This window comes from Propithecus coquereli, unplaced genomic scaffold (genome assembly GCF_000956105.1).
Source record: "Propithecus coquereli isolate 6110/MARCELLA unplaced genomic scaffold, Pcoq_1.0 Scaffold114, whole genome shotgun sequence".
NCBI lineage: Eukaryota > Metazoa > Chordata > Mammalia > Primates > Indriidae > Propithecus > Propithecus coquereli.
Genome location: NW_012135414.1, coordinates 1686305 through 1709972, shown reverse-complemented (window position 1 = coordinate 1709972; position 23668 = coordinate 1686305). Strand labels below are relative to the sequence as shown.

Genomic DNA, 23668 nt, shown 5'->3' with positions numbered 1-23668 from the left:
TCTGTCTCAAAAAAAAAAAAAAGTTTATATAGTAAAAAGAAGGCTCAATAATAGATCCTGAGAAATCCAACATTTAACGTTGGGTAGTTGATGAGTAGAGGAGTATAGAGTGTGATGGAAGCCAGTGGAAGGGGATCTCAAGGATGCAACTGAGAGGTCATGTAAGATGAGGGCTGAAAAACATTTACTAGATTTACCAACATGGAGGTCACTGCCGAAGAGCTATTTCTTTCTAATATGATTTGCTACCTGTTATAGCATATTCTCCCCTCACAGTAATTTTTGGGAAAGTTTTTCCCCCTGTCTTTTCTTCAGTAATCTTCTTAATGAATTTAAAGATAATGCTGTAAAATTTTAAAAACAAAATTCTGCTGATATTTTGGCTGGAACTTTCATAAAGTCTATAAATTTGCTGGAATATAAATACTTCTACAACAATTAGTCTTCTTTTTCAGAAACTCAGATATTTCTCTGTGTATAAATCTTCAAAATTTTAATCCCCTAATTAACTAGTAAATTTACAAAATAAAGGTTCCACACAACTGTCATTAAGATACCACAAACATCCCTGAAATCAATGGTTGTGCCAGACAGGAAACTGAAGCTCTCCACCATGTATTTAATTACTTTATGAAAGCTTACTATCATTGAATCTACTGATAGTAAAGAAATTGCTAATTTTAAAACTTTAAGATAGGGGCTGAGAGCAAAGAGACCTGAGGGAGTTTAAAGGGTGATGTAACTGTTCTATTCTTGATTGTGGTGGTGGTTCCAAGTCTATATACATTTGTCAGAACTCACAAACCTGTATGTATACTGAAAGGGTGAATTTTATTGCACGTTAATTATACTTTGATTTGTTAATTTTTAAAATATTGTAGGCGGCCCTTGGACTCTAATTTTAAATATAGGTTTTTATAGAGATGCAAATGTGCCTACATTTATACCTCTTCTGTGAGCAATAAATACACAAAGTCATTACTTTCACAGAAACATTAAAATACCAACCAAATGTTCACCAGGATACACATATGAGAAAATTCATGGCAGCACTGTTTGTAACAATAAAAAACAGGAAACAACTCAAATTTCAATCAAAAAGGAAGGGGATAAGCTACAGTATATTTATATAATGGAATACCAAAAGCAGTAAAATTAATCAACTACACAGCCACATGCATTAATATGGATCAATCTCAAGAAGAAAAGTATACAAAGTATGATACCATTTATATTAAATTTAGAAACAACCAAAATTAGACACTATAGCATCGAGGGATATTTTATGTGGTAAAACCATACATAAATAAAAGCAAAGGGATACTGAACATGGAGGTTTACCTGAGGCACAGTTATGGGACAGCAGGTGGATATAATATAGAGGGTCATATAAGAGCTTTAAAAGTATTGATGATGGTTGCTTTTTTTAAGCTAGATGGTATTTTATTATTATACATGGTCTGCTTTATACTTTATCACTTGCATATATGAAATAATTTATAATTTTTTAAAAAAGCATGCATTGGTTGGAAACAATAATAAAGATCCAGGAAAATATCAACATTTTCTCCTCTACATACTTGCCACACACCAACTCTGTGCTTGATGTGGGGGGGAGGGGAGAGGAATTCTTTACCCCTAGAGAAGGTTGCAGGGGAAGTGATGTCCTCAGAAAAGAGAGGAGTTTTATCTAAGACAAGGAAGCAGAGAAGGTGCTTTAAGAACAAAATGGAAGAGGTAGGTAAATCTGTTTAAAATGGATTATTCCAAAGGGAAGGAAAAGTAGAAAGAGTTAGGAGGCAAGGTACTTGGGGTAAAAGCCAAGAATAAGAAAGCATTAAGACAATAACTTTGTAAGGATAGGAGAACGCTGGGTAGGTTTTCCTTTTCATGTGGTAACTGTTTTTAAGGATGAGAAGCATAAGCGGAACTAAGAAATTACACCCAATTTTGGTATCAGAATTAGTTGAGGGTAACAGTATCTCAAGGAGGTTGTGAGAAACATCTACTTTGCTTCATGGACAACAGTGGCAGGGCAGTAACTGGGTAAAGAAACCTCTACTTCCTCTGGGACCAAAATTCAGTGAGGTCCTTGTTCCAAAGTTAGAGGAAAGTAAGGCTTAAATTAAATCAGGACTATAAACACAAATTTAACAATACTATCCTTCACCTTTCTGTTAACACCCAACACCCAAGTGCAATCAGCTCTAACTTTATTGTTGCACTTTCACAACATTGATTTAAATCCAATGCATTTGGCAGCTACTCTGAGTTTAAAGTTCAGTTAATGTTTGAAGACTCAAAGGGAGTATGGAAAATAAAGAAAGTGTCAAAAAAACTGTTCACTGGTGGCAATAGTAAGGGTATCAAGTCATTTTCTTCCTGTTATATGTATGCATAGTAGACAAGATACATGTGAAGTTGGATTTGAGTCCCTGCTCTGCCAATAACTGGATAAGCAATTGGGCATCTCAGTGAGCTTTTCTGAGCCTGTTTCCTCATCTAAAAAACCATTCATGACTAGTTTATAGTGAAGGTTAAAAACAAACGAAGTTAATACATGCAAAGCAGAGAACTTGGCACAAATTCCAACAAGGAATACCAGACTGAAGAGCCCTAGATCACTTAGACAGCTATGCCCAGAAAGTTCACATCTCCAACTTAATATGCCACATGCATTTCTCTTTTAGAACTAATTCCTGGCCCCAACCTGTCACTCCGACACAAACATAAAGTTAGCTGTTTTTATCTAAAAGCCCCAGCCCTGATTATCAACTATCTCATTACCTCAGGTTTATCATATGTTGGACCACAACCTTACCATCCAGAAGCAATTCTGTAACTTCTTTTGTGGTAATAGTGATACTGACGTCCATTACTAAAACATGCTTCTTTAGGAATACTGATTGAAAGTTCAGCAGCCAATGACTTATGTGGGCAGATCCCAGCAATCCTGTTAATAACCTAAAGATGATTTAATCCATTTACACCTTACTTTCCTTGCATTTTATATTTTTTAAAATTTTAAAATCACATTTTACCCACAGTAGCAAAAGTCATAGAAGACAAGTAACCATTTTTTCTCTCAGAAATACGAATTATCACATTTTACACACAGGTTTCGAAAGTCATAAGGCAAGTAACCATTTTCTCTCTCAGAAACATACATTACTATCAAACTCTGAGCGCCAAACAAATAAGTAGTGATGGCTTTAAAAAAATATTTTAAATGCTTCCATTTTTCCTTCCCTACACAACTTCATATATTCTATAGAATCTTCTACTTTTCTACAGAATTTGGCCTATTAGGATAAGTAAGACCAAAAGATCAAAAAACAAGAATATTACATAGTCAAATAATTAACAGTAGCTCAAGAGAAGACAAACATTTGTCAGAAAAGCTGTCTGAAAAAGTTATATTAAAGAAGTCCTCTAAGAAGAATACTTATTCCCACATACAACAGAAAATAAGAAGATGATATTTTGAATTTTGTTTCAATCTTTCCTAGAAACACCCTAGAATGTATCTGTGACTTTTAGCCCTACGTAGGGAAAGGGTAAATATATAAGAACCTGGAAGAAAGCTTTGAAGTGAGCATCCTCTTGAACGGTAGTGTTCTGATCACTTGGGAGGAGAGGGAACAGGCTCTGAAGTCTCACCCTTTCACAAATCACCTTGTTAGGATGGCCAGGTAGAGGTGCTGAATTGGCCCCGGGAGATATCTGGGAAAAAGAGGGAGAAGAAAAGGATAGTTCATGGCTAGCCGCACCAATGTGGAGAGTCATGCCTATGAAGGATAGTCTGGATTTTCTAGGTATTTGGTGATTCTGTTAGCAGAGACTGGAAAGAAATTAAAAATTAATTTTAAACATCAAAACAGGCAAAGTCTGCCTCTGGCAATGGATCTTATAAAAACTTCTTGAGGCAAAAAAGCATAGCTCAAGAATTTCAAGTCCTTCCTGTTTCCCAAATACCTACTGATATCTTTTCTGTTGATGTTAATTCTGAAATCCGCAAGATTTCATGCTAAGGAAACCCAAGGTAAAATCATGTATCTTAAGTACAGAAAGATAAATATTTGCCTGGAGTAAGACATATTTTTTCTCATTCTATTTTTTAATCTTCCAAGTGATCATGCAAAGGAAGATGAGAGACTTGATAACATCTGTGGCAAAATTTTTATAGCCATCGTATGTTTGACTGTATAGCATATGATGTATAGTGATCATACATTCGACTATGGAGATCTCAGCTCTATTCAACACAAATCTAGCGATCTTCCTAAGGAATAAAGGCAAGATCATAAACCCTAAAGTAAATGACTGCATGTTTTAAAGCTTGACTTGATTGTAGGTTAATCCTCCTAAATTCTTATGTAAATATACTTAATCTACAGCATTTTAAAAAGCATGAACATCACCTATTCCACTGTGTTGTGTCAGTGAATTCTCGTTGGGGTTTAAGGTTTGTAGACCTGCTTGTCCCTATGCTAAAAATCATGTGCTTTAACATGATCTTGTTTTTAAAGTTTCATTGCCTCATTCACTCATTTAGTCATACATTTAAATGTCTACTGGCTGACAGGCACTAAACCAAAAGGGCAGGCATAGTTTTCTACCTTTAAAAAGCATATGCTTAAAACAGCAACTCAAAGTACTGTAAAAAAATAATAATAATAAAAAAAGCATACGCTATAAAAAAGAAACAAATGTAAATCGCTGCAAAATGTAAGTATTGTGATAATGGTAAGCACCAGGTGATATGGAGAGGTAATTGGCAAGAGGCAGCAGCGTAGTCAGGAAACTGCAAAATATTCAGTATGACTAAACAGTAAGCAAGTAGTCAGAAAGGAAGGCAGAGACAGATCATGAATTTCATTAACATCCCTGCTGTAATAATCTTCCTTAACTTCATTATATTTTGTTTCTGATTTGCTATGAACCTGGTAAAGAGATAACCAAGCCCACTGGTAAGAGTAAAAGTATTTCCAAAGACCCTCCTCAGAGTAAAAGCAAACCATTAGAGGGCAGGAACCGTAGAATCTGTTAGTTTTCTACAAAATGTTTTGGACATAAGGTAAAGCTTATCTCTGTACTACAAACATGAATGTGCTAATATCCTTTAGCACTAAGAAGTATGCATTGCTGAATCAAGGAATATTTACTGAGTGCCTCCTACAAGCCAAGAGTTCTGTTAGGAAAGAAGATATAAAGATAAAACATGAATCCCACCATCAAGAAACTTACTCTAATTAAAACTAGATGCAGGCCTGTATCCTGCCACTCTGGGAGGCTGAGGAGGGAGGAATGCTTGAGCTCAGGAGTTCGAGACCAGCCTGACCCCATCTCTACCAAAAATAGAAAAATTAGCCGGGCATGGTGGCACACGCCTGTAGTCCCAGCTACTTGGGAGATCACTTAAGCCCACAAGTTTGAGGTTGCTGTGGGCTAGGCTAATGCCAGGGCACTCTAGCTAGGGGCAACAAAGCAAGACACTGTCTCAAAAAAAAAAAAAAAAAAAAAAAAAGCTTTCCATAAAACTAGATGCAAGCAGCCAACTACAGTATAATTTAAATGCCATAAAGTAGGCAAAAATTAGAACAGAGGGAGAAGCCCTGCGTTTGTCTAAAGGTAAGAGTAAGAAAAGATTTCATAAAAAGAGATGTATTTCACATTCCTGACTCCTTACTCAATCTAAGGAGTGCTTTTACCACTTTAAAGCAATCTTCTCTCAAAATGGTCTGTTCCTTTATGTAGGTTTAATAATCTTTTTGCAGTCCTCTTATGCCTTTAATTTGCACAGTAAATAAATAACCTCTATAGAATGTTTAATAAGGCCATCTGCCTTCAACTATCATGCCCAAAGCAGTCTTACAAATTGCTAGTACAAGTAGCTGGCTGGGAAAATAGAAATCAAGGTCAGGTTTTCTCTCCTTTATTCTTTGTTCCTTTGAAATCTTAAGATTTTGTTCATATATACATAAAAAACTGGCAATGTTGGTTCCTGTGGCCATAAGTTAATTTTCAAGCACATCCTCTCTTATTCAAAACCGTCTCCTTTAGTCAGAAGCTTCATTTGTCTATAAAAAGGAAAGACAGACAATATAATGGAGAAAAGCTATATTCAAATCCTATAGTCTGGGACGAACCGGGCATAGTGCCTCATGTCTATGATCCTATCACTTTGGGAGGCTGAGGTGGAAGGATTTTCTGAAGGCAGGAGTTCAACACCAGCTAGGGCAATAGCGAGACCCTGTCTCTACAAAAAATAAAAACATTAGCTGGCATGGTGGTGCACACCTGTAGTCCCAGCTACTAAGGAGCTGAGGTGGGAGGATTATTTGAACCCAGAAATTGTTTGTGGTTGTAGTGAGCTATGAAGACACCCACTGCACTCTAGCCCTGGTGACAGCAATACTCTCTCTCAAAAAAAAAAAAAATCTGGGATAAAACAAAAATAGGTGGGCTTGATCAAAACCAGGTGCCCCCAACTGGCTAAGAGAAAAATCACACATATTTTATTTGTGTATGTATGTATGTGGTAAGCAGACTACCTATCTTAGGTGACCCCCAGGATTACCACCTCTGGGTGTATATCCCCTGTATAACCTCTCCCTTTGTGTGGGTGAGACTGTGAATGATGGATTTCATTCCAATAATTAGGTTAAATCACATGATAAAGGGGGAGAAGTCTTCAGATGTAATTAAGGTCACAAATCAGGTGAACTGAAGTGAAAGAGGGAGATTATCCTGGGTGGGCTGAAACTTAATCAGAGAAAGCTCTTATAAAAGGAACTGAGCCCTTCCTGAAAAGAGTCTCCCGCCAACCCTTCAGATGGAGCTGCTGCATTGTGAGAAGGCATACCAAGGTGCCCTTAGGAGCTGAAAGCCCTCATCAGTTAACAGCTAGCAGGAAAATAGGGGATCTCAGTCCTGTAATCACAAGAACCACATTCTACCAACAACCAGTGAGCTTGAAAGATGAAATCACACCTTCAGCAAGGTAAGACCCTGAGCAGAGAGCCCAGCAGCTAACCCCTAAGGGGACTCCTGATCCATGGGGATTGTGAGCTAACAGATTTGTGTATTAAGCAAATAAATTTGTGGTAATTTGTTACACAAAATAGAAAACTAATACAGTGTATATGCATATAACTAGAATAAAAATTATTGTACCACACTCAAGGAAAGTTTCTTCTCCAGTATTTTGGCTGTATTAATTTGATTATAAGAAGATAAAAATTAAGACATTTTTATTTAAGCAGCATGGCAGTTTTTAAAGACTCTATCTGGCAGTAACAGCTAACATCACGCCAGAAACTGAACTGGGCTCTCTGATCTTTACAGACTGCACGTCAGGTTTAACTGACTTGCTTAAAGTCACACATCTCAGAAATATCAAAACCATTAATTTGAACCCAAGTCTATCAGACTCTAAGATTCATACTCAACCCACTAAACCACCTTGTACTATAAAACTAACATTCTTCTTTATAATCTAGTTTGATCAGTAACTATCAATTTATTCCGCAAGGCCTATCTTAAGTATTTAAAAATAACAAACTTGTTTCCTTGTAAACTGTTTGACATAACTTTTCACCAGTTCTGCCTCAGTTGAAATTACCGAGGTTGTACTACACCTGAAAATTGATACAATTTTATTTTTCTCTAGCCTGGCAATTGTTGAGCATTACAAAGATCTGGTAATTTCAGCCCTCTCTCAAGCTGCAGGCTGTGAAAAGTCCTGCCAAAGAAACATACCTGTGACCTGTGACCAGATCTGCAATTCCTAGAACTTCTCATTTTTAATAATTTATATATAACTGTATGACTAATTCACCCAGCATAACTGATAAAAGCACTGTTTGATAAGACTAAAATTTACAGAAAACAGTTTTAACCTTTTAAATATCAGCCTACTATTTTAGGAAATCTTTTGTTTAAATGTGGTCTTTCTCTGTTTTGGTAACAATTAACCTTTTTCTTGGAGAGTGTAGTAAAATTTTTTTTTGTTGCTGTTGTTGCGATATAGTGTCACTCGGTGTCCCTGGGTTGAGTGCAGTGATTGTAGCTCACCACAAGCTCCAAGTCCTAGGTTGTGAGCAATCCTTCTACCTTAGCCTCCTGAGTAGCTGGGACTACAGGCACACGCCACAACGCCGGGCTGGGTTTTGTGGTTTTGTTTATTTTTTTTCTTTTTGTATTTTTTATAGGGTAAAGAGACGGGGTCTCACTGTGCTCAGGCTGGTGTCGAACCTCTGAGCTGCAGCTATCCTCCTGCCTCGGCCTCCCAGAAAGCTAGGATTACAGGCATGAGGCACTGCACCTGGCAAAGTGTAGTAATTATTAATAGTTATTGCACTAAAAATAACACAGGATTTAGGACCATACACACATTGTCCCAGAACTTGTTTCTTTTAAAATTGCTTCTGATGATACCTTCCTCCTTCATTCATTTACATTTTTCTCATAAACGTGAGATAGAGAATGTGTGTAGGTACATGACCTCTAGGCCAGCATTAAATAAGGTGCTCAAAGGCCCAAACACACTCCTCAAAAATTGTTCTATTATTCTCCAGAACAAAAAATTTGTTCATTGTTTCTAGCGGCACACCAAGTGGTCAAAAGCACTCAAACAGCCTAACATAAAAGGGGAAAACAAAACATTAGATGGGGAGTTGGGTGCTCAGTGTCACCTCTAATAAGCCCTTACTCCTCTAGGTCCACGAATGGGCATTTATAAAATGAAGTCAAACACAAATGATCTAAAAATCCAAATATTCTCACTGCTTCCATGATGGTAAATGTCTCTTGGAGAATAATTAGGTAGATTTTATTAACAATGTAAAAAACATACATAATCTTTGAATTAGTAATCTTTACTCTGATAAATTCTCAGGTTATACTCCAAAATATGAGAAAAGCCATATGCATAAATATGTTTACCACAGCACAATAGCAGCAACAATTTAAAAGGGAACTAGAAGTAACCTAAATGTTTAACAAGTAAGTATTTGCTAAGTAAAATTATGCTACACTTGCTTGGTGAACTATTATGCAGCCATTAAAAAGTAGCAATGGGCCGGGTGCGGTGGCTCGCACCTCTAATCCTAGCACTCTGGGAGGCCGAGGCGGGTGGATTGTTTGAGCTCAGGAGTTTGAGACCAGCCTGAGCAAGAGCGAGACCCCGTCTCTACTAAAAATAGAAAGAAATTGGCCACACAACTAAAAATAGAAAAAAATTAGCCGGGCATGGTGGCACACGCCTGTAGTCCCAGCTACTTGGGTGAGCCCAGGAGTTTGAGGTTGCTGTGAGCTAGGCTGACGCCACGGCACTATAGCCCAGGCAAGAGAGTGAGAATCTGTCTCAAAAAAAAAAAGTAGCAATGAAAAAATACTGCTATCAAGGGGAGAAACAAAATTATTTAAATGCCACAATCAAAACTGACGTTAAATATACATGGGACATCATAAATTCAAGATAAAAGTTATCTTAGACCATCAGGAAGAAAAACTAGGAATTCCCTCTAAAGATTAAAGGGTTAACCAAATCAATGAGGTGACCTGAGCATACCCTCAGGAAAACACATAGAAGCTCCATGTCCTGTTCAGCATACATTACTAACATCTAGAAGGGTGCATGGCATGTACAGGCACTCAACTCTTTATTGAATAATAATAAAAGAATAATCTTCCAAACTAACCAACTTACATAACAGCCTGCCTTTCTGGTTTGTGTAACCAGTTTCCTTATGAATCTAGTTAGCAACGAGATAGGCTAAACGCTAAAGTTTTGATCAGGGAAAGAGAAGAGACCTGATTCGCTCTCCTGCAGATCACACTCAATGGAGTCAGTGGTTGCCTGGTAAGTCCATGCCACCCTACTGAGGCAGGAAAAATCATTAACATATTGATGTGTGCTGTGTTTCTTGCTAGGATTTTTTTCCTGTCCTGAGAATGAACCCACACCTAAATGCTTCCTTGCCTTTGAAGAAAGTTGTGTCACTGGGATAAATCTGTTTCCTTGGCTTTTGTTTTCTGGGAACAGAGTTCTCTGAAAGGATTTTGCTACTGTGGAGTAGGGAAGAGGACCTTACGAAATATGAATGTGACTGTGGGCCTTGGAGCCATGCCAAAGGTAGGCCTAGTTGGGCACAAGGATCTTTTTGGGATGACAGAAATGTTCTAAAATTAGGTTGGAGTGATGGCTGCACAATTCTGTAAATTTAACAAAAATAATTGAATTGAATCGAGTAAATTTTATGATATGTAAATTATAACTCAATAAAGCTCCTTAAAAAAAAAGCTTTAATCAACTTTGTGTGTACTGATGATTAATAAAAATAACAATCAAGAACCAGATCCTGGAAAGCTGAGGTCCAAACATGGGATAGTGGTGACCCTTGGAGATGCACTACCCTTTGAGATTTAAGACAAAATTTCTAAGTCATTCCTCTCTAAGCTTCAACAATTCACACACAAATAGGACATGAAAAAGACTAAAAGGAGGTAATACAAGAGATAATAATCATTTTATCACATTTATATAACTGTCACAATTTGCTTCTCTAACTAAAAAATAATTTTGAAAAGCCAGTAGGCAGTATTAGGAGAAAATCATTTAAGGACTGGTACTACCTGTGGAGGGGAGGGACTCATTACTGCCTAACACTGGGACAATCATTTTTAAAAGCGAACTATTATTCTCATTCTTGAGTTAAGGCCAACAACAAAGTGGACCCATGTCTTTCTAGGAGCAAAAGAACCAAGGTGGATGAAAACAGCCTAAGGCTCCCCGACTTCCTTTTCTCAGTCCACAGTACCATAAAATAATGAGAAGGGAGGGGGAAAATAGACACATTCAAATATCTCCCCTATCCATTATATGTACTGAGAAGGTGGAAATAAAGTTTAGGAAAAATAAGAGTTATACATATTTTCTAAAATTTTCTTTCCTTCCCTTCCACAATCCACATTTGCTGGCACAATGATTTTTCTCCCCTCAAAGAAGTGTCTAAAATCATTTTATTCAGGTTGGTAGCCTATAAGAATTATATGGATTTGGAAAATACGTGGACCATGACTAGTTCAAATCAATACAAAAATTATGTATATATGCACGCACATATACATATATATAATTACTCATATAAAATTGTGGGTTTCACAATAGTTGAAAAGATGAGCCATAATTGAGCTCTTTATCATTTTCTTATTAAATAACAATCATAATTCAAATATTTATTGCATGTCTGCCATGTGCTGGATGCTGTGAATACAACGGGAAAAACAAACAGTCCTTGCCCTCAAAGAGATTCAGTCTGGTAAGGGACAATTAACAAAAATTAAATGAGGACAATAGGGCCCCATTACCTAGACCTAGATAGAGGTGAGAAAGTAAGGTGTTCAGATCCTTTAAAAAGGAAAAGATCTAAGAGAGCCAGGCTCAGTGGAGGCTGAGGAGATAGGGCTTGGGCCCAGGAGTTCAACGCCAGCCTGGTCAACATAATAAGATGCCATCTCTGGAAAAATAAAATTAAATTTAAAAAATTTAAAAATAAAAAAATAAAAAGGAAAAGATGTAGGAGTTGGGGGGTGGGGAAGACTGTGGACATGATTCTTCTTCATCTGTTTACTACAAATTTCTCTCTCCCTAATTTGTGGAGTTCAAGCATTTGCTCTATCTCTTCTACATAAACAATGTCATATTAGTTATTTAACATTTGCTGATGAATGAACTAGACAAGAACTACACCATCTAAATGCATGTTTACAATCTGTTCGCTCTCTACAGAGAAAAAGCAAGCAAGCCATGAGTTAACCAGAGTAGAAGAGAAGTGAAAACTGTTGTCTGATATATGTGTTTAATAAAAAACAATCAGAAAACTAGAAAGTAGACCCACACACTATGCAACAACCAAGATTAATCCACAACTACCTTTCCAGCAAGGTGAATTACAAGGTGGTGATGGCCTGAACCAAACTAGGATCAATACAAACATAGAGAAATAGATGGAATAAACTAGAAGACATAGGTAATCCTGACAAATAATCTTTCCATATTGATCAAGCACTTAATCATTTCAGATACTTAATTTCTCATCCATACTTCCCACTCACAGCTTCAGAGGAAGAAAAAAATGAGGACAAACAGAAACAGCCTGAGGATGTATTATGAGTTAACCAAAAGCCTCACCCAATGTTGCTGACAGAGAGACAATAGATCTACAATATGATGCTAACGCATTCAGCTATATCTGTGTCATCCTGTTTAATCTTTATCAAAAATCAGATTGCTTTACTAGAGAAAACTTTCAATACTTATCCAGATTAATACTTGCCAATTTAGCTATAAAAACAGGATGGGAATAAAAATTATAGCCAGTATAGAGACACAAACTGCCTTCTAGAATCATAGAAGATAGCAGAGGTGGAAGGACTACAGAGATCATTTAAGTGCAACTCTTTCTATTTTACAAATGAGGGTCTGAGGTCCACATGGCCAGGTGCTGGCAAAACTTATTCAACTACAGACTCTAATTAGGGCCTTCAATTCTCTTAGATATAAGCAAATTATAGAAATCAACTTAAAATTGAACCCCCTATAATGAACAGATGTAAGATTAGTAGGTTTTCAAAAGGTGAAATACATTAAACCAATATATTTATAAACCAGCAGGAAATGGAAAAAGGTGTATATGAAGTGATACAATTTCCAGATAAAATTCGTTAGAAATTTCATCTTTTTATTTCACTGGTGTCCCAGCTTCCCGCACATGATCTGACACCTATACATATTTGGTTTGTGTATTGTTACTTCTACAGAAGTTCTATTTCTTCCCTTAGACGATGTTCCCCAAAGATAGAATAATTTTACTGATTCCAACTTCACCTATAAAAACTGCGTGAATGTGTTTTTTTAAGCCTACATACAAGGGTTGCTTGCTGTTGAAAGGAGTTTATGGTAAATGTGGTCACTACAATAGTACTTGCAATCAAGGCCAAATAGGATTCGGCAGGCTTGCAATTCTAAGGTAACAAACGATTGTCTGTTAGCGTTGAATACATTTAAATTTTCATACGTTGAGTCCACCTCTTAAGAAATGACAATTCATGATGCTAGTGATAATTACATACAAGTATTCGTTTCTATTTATGGTAGTAGAATTAGCATACTCAACTTTTACTGGATGAGAGCATACATCATCCTTGTAACACAAAGAAAACTGCTGTCCCTTACAGGCTGTACACACGAAAACAAAAACTTTATTCTCTTTCGCTCTCAACAACCTGAAAAATTCCCATTTCAAAAACCAACCTCTCTCATTCTTCAGCCCTGAAAGGAAGATTTCTATCCCCTGAGAACAAAACGCAGCCTGTCCAGAAACCCGTGGAACTAAAAGGACGCAAGAGAGGACCCTTCGGACCGGGTTCTGCGTTCTCTTAAGTGACATCATTTCACCTGCGCCCCGGCAAAAAGGGAGGGAGAGAGCGAGGCCATCTGCCAGGCAGCGGCCGGCCGGCGGCTCCCGCTGACTGCGGCTGCACCTCCTTGCCACCGCGGGAACAAAGAGCGCTGGGCTGCGGAGCCAAACCTTCGACGGTCGCCAGGCGCCGCTCCGCGGGTTCCCAACAGCCCGCGGCCCGTCCCGCCCTCGCGCTGGAGCCAACGGCCGCAGCAGCCAGTACCTGAGAGGGGAGGCTCCGCCCTGCGGGGCTGCTCCCGCGGCTCTTCGCTGGGCCGCCGCCTCCTATTGTGACTGTTCGTCCAGCCAGCGGCCAGCTCGCCAGATCCGCTGTCCCCGGGCCTCGTCACCCCTGGAACCCGGGCTCCGACTGCGGCGCTGTCAAGGCGCTTCCTTCCTCCCGGCACCATCACACGGGCCTCGCCGGGAAACGACGGCTGCACGACCAGAGCTGACAAAGTCGGCTAACGCGTCGGAGGCTCCATCCTCTCCGCCCCCGCACCCCAACCGCCCGGGCCTCGCCACCGTCCCGCACCGCCGCACGAGGGGGCCCCGCCCCACCGCACCCCGCCTCGCCGCTCGCGGACCGGGACTCGCCGCGCGCCGGCGCACTGTCCTCCGCTGCGCGCGCAGGCTACGCCTCTCGCCGCTAGGCCGCAAGATACGCGAGCACGCGGCCCTCCCACTCCTCAGCTCTGGGTCCCCCGCCCCGCCCCCTCGCCAGCACAAACCTAGAGAGCTCTGAACGTGAGACCGCCAGAGCGCTCCTCCACTCCCCCCCTTGGCTCAGCTCCGCGCGCCAAGCCCCCTTTGTTTCCACCTCGCAAGGGAGGGGGCAGGGCTGCGCGCGTCCTGGCGCCCAACTCGGGCGAGTTCCGGCAACAGAGCCCTCGCGCAGCTCCACTGCGCAGCCCCGCCCCGGCCCGCCCCCAGCGCCCACGGAGGCTGCCGCTTAAGAGGGCCTTGTTTCCTACTGCGTGCAAATCTTCTCTCCATGAATTGTTGCTATTGCTCTGTGTCTCCTGCCCCCCCAAACTCGGCAAATAGTAACTAACCTCGATTTTCACAGTATAATATGTATTCGTGTGGCCCGAGACATACGAATTTTTACTGCTGTAGCCGGAAGTGTCTCACAATGGAGCAAGCAGGTTCTAACCCAACTTGTTCGACTCTAAGGCTTCATTAAGCCTGACAGTCAGTTCAGACCTTGCTGGGGATAAGAAATGAGATAAGGACAAAGTGAAGCCGGCTTGGCTTCTGTCCTGATCATCACGTTCAACATGTAAGACAGGAAGAAAGACGATTCATAAAAGCACAATAAATACGAGGAAAAGATAGTTAAGCGGAGTTAAGGAGAAAGGGCAGTCAAAGGGACCTCATGGAAGAGGTGGGCTTTTTAAAGCTGATAGAAATTAGATGAATCCTACAAGGATATTGATCATATTTTAGGGTGGTGGAGCAAAATTATTAAGAACCAGTCAGCAGAAAACCCAAGTTCTAGTTCTCTTGGCATTACTTAAACCAGTCTCCTTCCCTCTCTGGGCCTCAGCTGCATCCAATAGAAAATGGGGGAATCAGACCAAAATGTTTCAAGACCCTCTGGACCTTGTACATTGTATTTATGAGTAACAGTATATGGTAATTATTTGTGTACATTTGTTTCCCATATCAGACTGAGCGCGGGGACTCTCGTGACTCTGTAACCTCAAGGCTCAAGACTAGTGCCTGAAACACAACAGCAGGTGCTTAGCAACTGCTGCATCAAAGTTCCAGCAATAACATCACAACTTTTATAATTCCAGGACAAAGGGAAGCTGGAATGAGCTAACAGGCCCCTATGAACATATCCACCCCAGCCCCACACTCCCATTATGTAGCCCAGTTATCTAGCTGACTCTCCCTGAAAGCAGCCAATTTGGATATGATTATATCAAAATTTTAAAGTTTCTTGGTATAAAGTGCCAACCATACCATGAGGTGCATCCAATGTAATCATTTCTAACCTCGGGATGCATCACAGCGCCCACTCTACTGCTGTGGACTCAATTTGTATTACAGATCTTCCACCAGAAGCTGAGCTTAAAAAAAAAGCTTCCTTACATAATGCAGACCACCCTGAAACAACTTTTCTTGCATGCTTGGATATGGGCTATGTAATGAGAGGAGAAGAAAATTGGGTAAGGGGAAGGAAATTACCATTTGGGAGCTGTTGGCTTAAGAAAAGAGGCAGATTCCTCAAGTGCTGAATCTCAGCAGCAAAAATCTATGGCAATTCTACAGGGTTCCTGTTCCTCATCCATAAATTTAAGCAAATCCTCCTGGGGCTTCAGCCAACCTTTGTGAGACGAACTCCTTGAGAACCTCTCAAATGGTTACAATCTTAGCTAACTGGGGGCTTAACCTAGGAAGTCTGTCAAGGTGTAAACAATGTTGCCACAACCCCAGGTTGGACGTTTGAAATTCGTACTACAATTTTTTCTCTAATTGGGTTTCTTAACCAGAAAATCTGGAGCCATGCTAGTAAACACCTAATGACTAGATAGGCTAGTAGGATGGGCCACTTGTGACAATCTAATGTGGCAGGGGTTAAAATTATATTTTAATACCAGAGTAGTCACTCAACTACAGTCCTGCTAAAATTTTATTTGATGTCTGTCCACAAAGGTGGAAAGTCTTGTTGGACAGCCATCTAATAAAACTTTCTGCAATGATGGAACCATCATGCTGCACCATCCAAAGGCAGCCGCTAGCTACTAGCTACATGTGGCTACTGAGCACTTGAAATGTGGCTAGTGCAACTAATGAATTGTCCAGGACCAGTTTTAAAAGCCACATATGTCTAGGGGGCAGCACAGCATTTGTAGGAAAAGCAGTTGCTTGTGGCAGGAGCTATTTGAAATTCTGGCTCCAAGGCTGCACTTTAAAAAGGGTAAGTAAGAATTGTGAATGACTATTAAAAACCGTTCTTCCGGAGGTACCCAAGCCATTTGAGTCCCCTCACTTCTAATAAAAATATATCAAAACATTGCTGACCAAACAGGAAAATACCGAAGAGTTTCTTCAAATATCTCTGGTAGTTACTCATGAGATTGTCTACCCTGGTGTTCGAACATTCTAATTACATAGGAATAACAGCAGCCACCACAGATAGTCTAGGCATGCATCACAATACAGAAACTGCACAGAATTTTATAACAGATTACCACGTGAACAAATTCAGCCTATTCTTCAATTCTAAATCTCATCCACTTTTCACCTTCTAAAGGATGTGACACTAGCAATTCTCCCTCTCCCTTTTATACCATGTTTTTCTCTTGCTACTGGATCATTCCTAACACAATACACCAATACACCCATACACCATTCATTTCTCCCACCTTTAAATCTTTACCTACAGTCGAGTTTGTGTTTGTTGTTGCTGTTGTTATCCTGTTTAAGAAATCTTTCCCTACAGGTGGGTCATAAAGATATTTTCCTATATTATTTTCTCTTTCACATTTAGATCTACACATCACCTGGAATTGATTTTTGGTTCTGGTGAGGTGGGAATCAAGTCTCTCCACCACCCTACACAGACATCTATTTGACACAGCACCATATGCTGAAAAAACTACATTTCCAACTGTTCCTTTGTTAAAAGCCAGTGTCCATATATGCATGGGTTGGTTTGTTTGGTTCCGGGGTCAGTAGCCTGTTTCAGTGTTTTCTTTATTCTTGTGCTGATACCACACTATTGTAATTATGATAGTTTTTATAAGATCTCCTTTTATCTGTTACAGCAAGTTGTCCTCAAAAGTGTCTGTATTATCCCTGGCCTTTTGAATTTCCATAGGAATTTTAGAATCAGAGAGAAAGAAGAAAAAAAAAAAAGAAAAGGGAAAAGAGAAAGGAAAAGGAAAAGGAAAAGGAAAAGGAAAAAGGAAAGAAAAGGAAAAGGAAAAGAAAAGGAAAAGGAAAGGAAAGGGAAGAACAAGCCAACTTGGCTGGGATTTTGATTGTGGCTGCACTGAATCTAGAGATGAATTAAGGGATATTAGTATCTTCACAATATTGAATCTTCCAATTTATAAGCATATTTACCTGGACCTTTAAATTTTTTCAATAATGCTTCACAGTTTTCTGTAGAAGTCTTACACATTTTTCGTTCTTAGGTTTACTCTAGGGTTTTTATATAATTTAATTATTAAATCTAATAGTTTGTCTCAATTTTTTTGAGTTTTCTATATACACAATCCTGTTTTAAATCCTATTTGGCAGAAAATAATGACTGTTCAATTTCTTTCCAACATATACTCATTTTTTTGTCTTACTGCACTGGCTAGGATCTAGTACAGAGCTAAACAGACATGGTTAAGAGCGGGCATCTTTGCCTTATTCCAAAATCTCAATGGAAAAACTTTCAACATTTAAAAGTATGATGTTTGCAGTAGGTTTCTTTTTCTTTTTCTTTTTGGTAGATCCCTTTAGTAAATTAAGGGAGTTCTCTTCTATTTCTAATTTGTTAAAAGTTTATCATAAATGGATGTTTAATTTTATCAAAATTTTCTGCATCTGAGATAATCATGATTTTTCTGTTAATGTATGAATTAGACTCACTAGTTTTTGGATGTTAGGCCACTTTTACATTCTTAATAAACCCATTTTGGTCTTATTATTGACCTTTTATATAATGGTGGATTTGGTTTGTTTAGGATTTTTACATCTCAGTTCTTGAGATTAGCCGTAATTTTCCATTTTTGTAATGTCTTTGGTTACAAAGATTTATGCTAGCCTCAGAAAATGAATCAGGAGTGTCTTTTTTCTATTCTCTAGAAGCGTTTTTGTAAGATTCACTGGTTAGTCAACTGAACTTGCAACTAAATTTCTTTAGATTTCCTGTCTTTTCTTTATTTCTAACTAAGGAAAACAACTATAACCTTAGGACATATGTAAGAAAGATCTCATTCTGAAATTCACAATCTACTTCTAGAAACCATCTTCAAATCTTGTGAATTTGCAAGGTAGTGCTGCTGGAAATATATTTTCAAGCACACTACATAAACAATAATTATAAACAAATTTTACTTAAGTGCTAATTAATACTTTGTCAAATGATAAATATGAAATTTATTTTTGTGATCAATTTTGCATTTCTGAACATCAAGGAATATCTAAATGGTTATCTGAAGGACCTTTTTACACAAAAAGTTGATTCTGAGGCTATAGGCTATCTTTCTTATCCCTTCACACACTTCTATTAACATCCTACAGCATTTATTAAATGTCTATTTCCCTCTATTAAACTGTAAGCTCTTTGAGGGCAGGTCCCACTTCTGCTTTGTTTGTATATCACTGACACCCACATTGGGGGAATGATGGATGGTAGAAAATGGAAAAAGGGCCATCTCCTGTTTTAAGAGGTTGAAAGGCATGACTGAAGAACTGTAGATAAAGAATCACTTGTCCATCAGGCAGCCGTGATTTTTTTTTTTTTTTTGACCAAAGAATCACTTTTTCAGATGCTGAAGAACCATTCACATGGAGGGAAAATGCCAAAGTAGATGTCAGGTAGAGAATGGCCTTCTGTTGGAAGCCCCTGACCTCCACTTTTTTAAAAATTTATTTACTTTTTTTTATTATTTATTTTCTTATTATTTCACATTCAAAAGGCCTAAGCAATGAACTCTACTAATGAGAAAGGCAGTTCCCCACTGGTTAACATTGTCATGAATAGGGCTGTTCTGCCATCACATCCACTGCCAAATGTCTTGACTGTAACCTCATTCCAACAACCCCAACCTCTATTGCTAAATTAGTGGCCTCTCCTATGTGTTCTAAAATAACATTAATCATCCTGCCTTGCAACTTTTTATTTACTTGACTCTTTTGCCCAATAGACAGTAAACGCCTTGAAGCCAAGGACTAAGCCTCACTGGATCTGACAAAGGTTTAAGCACATGCCATGTGTTTAATAAAGAGCTCAATTAATGATATACAAATATTTCACAGCAGTGGTAATTCCATTTTTCTCAATAGGTAAATTCCCAAGGAGAAATGGGGCACAAAAACAGAGGAAAGTGAGCAGTGAAATAAAGAGCAAAAAGGATGCAAAAAGTAAATTTCAAATTTTTCCATGAAGTTAACTCTGTTGACTCTGGTCCCTAAAAGGTTCCTTCCTTGCACTAAACCCAGCTAAAAAGACTTAATAAGATGAAGATGCACTGAGGGGAAAGGTGTATTGGCTGAACAGTATTCAGGGTATATAGCATCTACAAGCATGCCAAGACATGATCTACTACAAAACAATCAGCATAAGCAGTTTCACCCAGAAATGTTAATAACACTTGTCAAAGCAGACAAGGTTAATCAGCAGCAGCTGCCAGCTATAACCGCTAGAGACCAGAAGAGGGCAGCAAAGGCTCACCCAAATCCAAGCCTCCCAGAATACATAACCAGTTATCTGGCTTTGCGGTGGGTGAGTGGTCAGGTTGCAAGGCACAAGTGAGAGATGACAGAAACTGAACCATGGCAGCTGGGATGACAGAGGGAAAGCTCTTATGGTAGTGAAAGGCTAAAGCAGATCCAGCGTGAAAAGCCATCAGCCAGGAAGGTGTTCAAGATGGAAGAATGAATAAATTTAAGTACCTAGGATAAGCTGAGTCAGAAACAGAAAAATAGAGACCTGTACCAAATCAGAAGTGGAGGGCCAAGGGTACAAATAAAGCAAGCACTGCACACCACAGCATATTCAATCTTTAGAGCAGGGCAAATGGGCAGGAGCTGACCCTAAGGTGATAAGACCTTCCCTGTGTGGCCTGCCTTAAAGTATGCCCTTGGAAGCTGAGCTCTTGCTTATTCTGTTCTAGAGAACAGAAAGCACCTAGGGAACAACTGCTGCTATGCCTGTCATTGTAATAGTACTCCAGCAGATTAATCTCAGGGGAAATCATATTTTAATAGTATAGTTTTTTACCAAATCCAATGGACAGACAGAGGCACAGAAAAAAGTTAACCACACACAGATCTAGGTTATTCTTTTCAACAAAGCCTATTATTTCATTGTTGAGGATGAACTGTCTCTTATTTTTAAAATCTTGTATTACATTTAGGTCGTTTCCAGTGTTTTACCATTACATGGATATTGTGAATATTCTTGTACATACATATAGTTTGGCATGTATTTGAAAATATATCCATAAAGTAAATTTCTAGCAGTGGAATCGCTGGTTCAAAAGGTATGTGTGTCTTTTTCAAAATTTCGAGGTATATTGCTAAATTGCCTTCTAAAATGCTGCACCAATTTTTACTCCAACTACCACTAAGTGAAAGTAGTTCAGAGTCAACCCCAGAGTGGGAAACAACAGTGCTTAAGGAACTCCCCGAGGAAAGATAGGCTGATCCTATGGACAGCAGCAGGCCAAACACTAGGGAGAGAGAAACCTGAAGCCAAACTTAGGCCAGTATACTTTGAAAGCAGCCATATTTCATAACCAGCTCTACATTCTCTTTGTTAAAATGCCCTTCTGTCAAATCCCTGAACCTTTACTGAATCTATTTTAAAAACAATTGGATCACATAATACCATATACCTGAACCTTTACTGTAGTCTCATTAAATGTGATAGCCTAAGAACTGGGCTCAAACTTAAGCCAAGCGACAACAGAGAGAATAGCAACTGCTTAGGAAAGCTGGTGACCAACAGGCCCTGGTCTAAAGACTGGCTGGAAGGCAAACATCAGAAAAGATAGATACCTGAAGTCCCAGAAACACCTGGGGAGGAAAGCCAGTGACAAGTGCAGTTAAAAGGAACACAGGCTCAAATCATTAAGAATTGAGCATTAAAGGAAAATATAATCCAAAAAGCTGGTGAAACAGGGACTTACTTACATGGGATACACTTACATAAGTGCTTGAAGAAAATAAATGTTGGGATAAGCACTGATTAAGAAACAGAAGCACAGACAACTAGCTTTGGGGAGGAGCAGCTGAAAAGGGACATGGGAATGAAGAAGAGTCTTAAAAAGTTTGAGATGCAAGAAACATTAGAATGCTCTCTTAAAAGACCAGACCACAGGAACGTCTTGTTACTTCCACTATGTTTCATGAGGAAGAGTTTCCTCTAGGGAATTCTGGTGGATCTCATTTACCTGATAGTCAATAACCTGCTCAAAATAATACACCCTGCTATAGAATTCTAACATCTGGCATTCATGAAACGTGACCAGCTCACTGAACTGCCAGTGTCCTCACAGTAGTTTCCACTGATGATACATTTTTAGGCCCCTGCCTAACTTGAGTGGTTGTGCAGACATTTGTGATACAGGGCACATCTCCATAAACTCTGCATCCTCTTGCCCGCCCATTACACATTCTACAGGCCTTTCCAGACTTTATCTAAGGAAAAGAAGGAAATGTGTTACCTGAGCAGAATTCTAATTTGTATCACAAAAAAGAAATCATAACTTTGAATAAAAACTCTGAAAGCAGTATGACTCTTTGTAAATATAAAAGTTAAGCTCCCACAGAAAGCTTATTTATCTTCCCTCTGCTTGCTTGTTCCTGTCACAACAGGAACAAGTATAAATAAAAACAAAATAAATGTCTCATAAATAAAAACAAAATAAACTTAGCAGGCCATGACATTTTAAAGGACAAAAAAATAATGTCAAATAACAATAATCTCAAAATATCTAACATTACATGATATTTCTAATCACCCCAGATATTTCACAATAAAGCAAGATGAGAATCTATTTTAAAAACAATTGGATCACATAATACCATATACCAAATAACTTCCAGGTAGATAAGAAAGGATAATATAAAATTAACAAAACTTAGAAAATATAAGTAAATATCTGAATGGAGACAGATTTCCTAAACACAAAAGCAATGAAACATATTACAAAGGAATATACCAATAGATTTGTTCCCCAAATAATTTTAAATTTCTGCACGGGAAAAAAAATTCATTAAAAATTAAAAGGCAAGCTGAGGAAGTCTTTGCAAATATGACAGATGATTAATGCCCTTACACAAAGTGACAGGAAAATAAGAATATCCCCAAAGAAGAGAAAAATACGCACACAAAGGCACAATTTTAAAAACACAATACAAATGACTAATGAACAAACATATGAAACCTATAAATCCTTAGTAGTTATCCAAGAAATATACATTAAAACAATTGGACACTATTTCTCATCAATCTTACTCACAAAGCAAATGACATAAGGATATATTCAATGATGTCAGAAAGAAGTAGGACACTCTTATATGGTATATAGGTGGAAGAAAAACCTGATACATATGAATGTGTGAAAAAATACATAAAAAGAGACAAAGACTGAAAAATGTCCATATCCTTGGACTCAGTAATTCCACTGTAATAATACAGGCTCAAGAAATAATCTAAAACTTATTACACAGTTACAATAATCAAAACGGTGTATGCTAGCATCAAGACAAATACAGACCAATGGAATTTGAATAGAGAGCTCAGAAACAAACCTTTGAATACACAAATGATTTTCCACAAGGGTGCCAAGATCCTTCAATGTTGGAAAGGACAGTCTTTTCAACAGCTGGGAGTACTGAATATCCACATGCAAAAGTGTGCAGTTGGAACCTCCCCTTATATCATATACAAAAATTAACTAAAAATGGGTCAAAGATCTAAACGTAAGAACTAAGATTATAGAACTTTAATAGCGGAAAAGCTTCATTACATTGGATTTGGCAATGATTTCTTGGATATGACATCAAAAACACAGGCAACAGAAGAAAAAATAGGTAAGTTGGATTAACTAAACACTTCTGTGCATCAAAGGACACATTCGGCAGAGTGAACAGACAATCTACAGAATGGGTGAAAATATATGCAAAGCGTACGTCTAATAAGGGGTTAATATCCAGAATACATGATGAACTCCTACAACTGAACAGCAAAAAACCCAACCTGATTAAAAAATGAATAGACATGTCTGCAAGTAAGGTATACAGATGGCCAATAAGCACATGAAAAGATGTTCAACATCATAATCATCAGGGAAGTGCAAATCAAAACCACAATGAGATGCCTACCATCTCACACCCATTAGGATGTCTACTATCAAAAAACAAACAAAAGGCCGGGCGCGGTGGCTCACGCCTGTAATCCTAGCACTCTGGGAGGCCGAGGCGGGTGGATCGTTCTGAGCTCAGGAGTTCGAGACCAGCCTGAG

The 23668-nt window shown here is 38.7% G+C and overlaps 1 protein-coding gene across 3 annotated transcripts in view; it reads right to left on the bottom strand.

The window, feature by feature from the left end:
* RNF38 (ring finger protein 38) overlaps positions 1 to 23668 on the bottom strand; it is a 97251-nt gene that overhangs the window by 61963 nt on the left and 11620 nt on the right. The window contains exon 1 of one of the 3 annotated variants that reach the window (XM_012657000.1): positions 13690 to 14053. The exons of 1 other annotated variant lie outside the window; for it this stretch is intronic. The gene's annotated coding sequence lies outside the window, so the exon portion shown is untranslated. Of the gene's footprint in view, positions 1 to 3573; positions 3719 to 13689; positions 14054 to 23668 lie in introns of those variants that run through there. One more of the 3 variants, XM_012657017.1, reaches the window with a different exon arrangement.